Source organism: Galeopterus variegatus, unplaced genomic scaffold, assembly GCF_000696425.1.
Source record: "Galeopterus variegatus unplaced genomic scaffold, G_variegatus-3.0.2 Scaffold4132, whole genome shotgun sequence".
In the NCBI taxonomy this organism is placed as follows: Eukaryota; Metazoa; Chordata; class Mammalia; order Dermoptera; family Cynocephalidae; genus Galeopterus; species Galeopterus variegatus.
The window spans coordinates 13,896-15,818 of NW_007730243.1; the positions used below are offsets into that span (position 1 = coordinate 13,896).

Here is a 1,923-nt window from a genome sequence, read left to right on the forward strand (position 1 = left end):
CACTCAATAAGTCTGCCCTCAACGTCTTGCTTGAAATGATGCTTCAGGGATTTCCAAGCCTATTCACAAATGTTGTCCAATACACCACCAGTTTCCATACCTCCTGTCCTTCTGGTCCCTTTTCTACCCCATGCGGAACTCTGGATAGATATCGCTGACTACCATATTCAATTGGCTCTCTGCACTTGGTTTAGATTGTGATCTCTCTCCTGGATTCTGGAGATTTTTCTTTGTCCAAGTCTGCCTAATGTTCCTCACTAACTTTGGTTTTCCTGTCTGGTCCCCTTTTTTGGCCCCTGGTTATTTTGACCAAATCCTTCCTTCTCAGTGTAAAGAGAAATGTCTTGTTGACAACTCAGAATTCTAAAGCATGGACTCACTGGTGCTCAAGATATTATTGCAGAAATTTTACTTCTTATAAGTGAGTGATTCTGTTCAATTTTCTGTTCTTCCTACTTTGAAAACAAGGAAATGCAAATTATAATAACAGTGAGACAATATGTTTTCAATCAAGCTTTACTAAAGTTGAAAAGTTTGATGAGGTCTGACGGCAGCAGAAGCGGAGGTCATAGCGATGAGGCTGGTGCAGCGCCGTCTCCCGGCTTTGGCGTTGTCTCTCAGGCCTTGCCTCAGTTCTTGTGCACAGCTACAAAACGAAAGAAAAAAGGCCAAAACTTGGAAGAATATACGCATCAAAATGAACAGTATTCAGGTACTCCTTCTACAGAGAAGTTCCTCCTTTAAGAGAAGATCAAGTTAGAAGAGCAGCTGAAAGAGACGATTGAAAAATGTGAACAAGCTTTGGCAGATACTGAGAACTTGTGGCAGAGGAGCCAACAATTGATGGAGGTGGCAAAATTATCTGGCATTCAGGGTTTCTGCAAGGACTTGTTGGAGGTTGAAGACATTTCAGAGAAGGCAACACAGTATGTGTTTTGAAAGAAGAGATTGAAGATCATAATCCTCACCTGTAGAACCTCTATGAGGGGCTCATAATGACTCAAGTCCACATTCAGAAGATGTTCACAAAGCACGGCTTACTCAAGGTGAACCCTGTTGGAGCCAAGTTTGACCCTTATGAACATGAGGACTTATTCCACATGCCAGGTGAGAGGAAGGGGTGAGGGGATGGAGCGAGGCTCACATACAATGTTTAGAATTCTAGAGAGTAGGTAAAAGAATGAAATGGATCTCTATGTGCTCTTGGAAAATTTTGACCTCATTTTATTCGGTGACCATAGCATGGGGCAGAACAATATTGTCATCACCATATGTTAAAAAGCCACCGTATATTTTTATAGCACGTGTGTAACAAAAAACAACAAATTTTAAAATTCTATATATGAGGTACTTTAATATGATTAACTTTGTGAAGGGATTGAATTTTGGACCAACATATGAAGGAGGCAGAATTGTTGTTTACCTCTATTGCTAGAACATTTTGGCAACTAGAATATATGCACTATTTTCTTTGTAATTCAAATATTTAATTAATAACAGAAGTAGTAGGTGTATACTATAGAGACGAAGTATGTGCAGGTATAAGACATAATGGGAAAAGCCTGAAACCTGGATGTCTTAGCACATTAAAAATTGCTTTCTTATGCAAAACTAAATAAATAAATAAAAATAAAAAAATTGATGTAGATTGGCAGGGGGCTTCAGCTGTGAGGTGACTCTGGGATTGAGGATTCTTCCATTATGTGGCTCCATGCTCCACAAGGGCTCTCCGTTTTTGCTAATGAATGGAACAGAAAAAGCATAGAAGTGGCAAACTGGCTTTTAAATGCTTTGATTTGCAGGGAAAAAGCATGCTTCTCCTCATATTTTCCTGTCGAGGGTAGTCGCTTGAACTATCCTAACTATGTGTGGACTGGCAATGAAGTCACTATGAGAAACAAGGATGGAGAGGAAGACAGAAAG

At 39.9% G+C, this 1,923-nt stretch overlaps 1 pseudogene; it reads left to right on the top strand.

Moving 5' to 3' along the window:
* The first annotated feature begins 574 nt into the window (after nucleotides 1-574).
* On the top strand, nucleotides 575-1,124 carry LOC103602417 (annotated as a pseudogene).
* The last annotated feature ends 799 nt before the right edge of the window (nucleotides 1,125-1,923 follow it).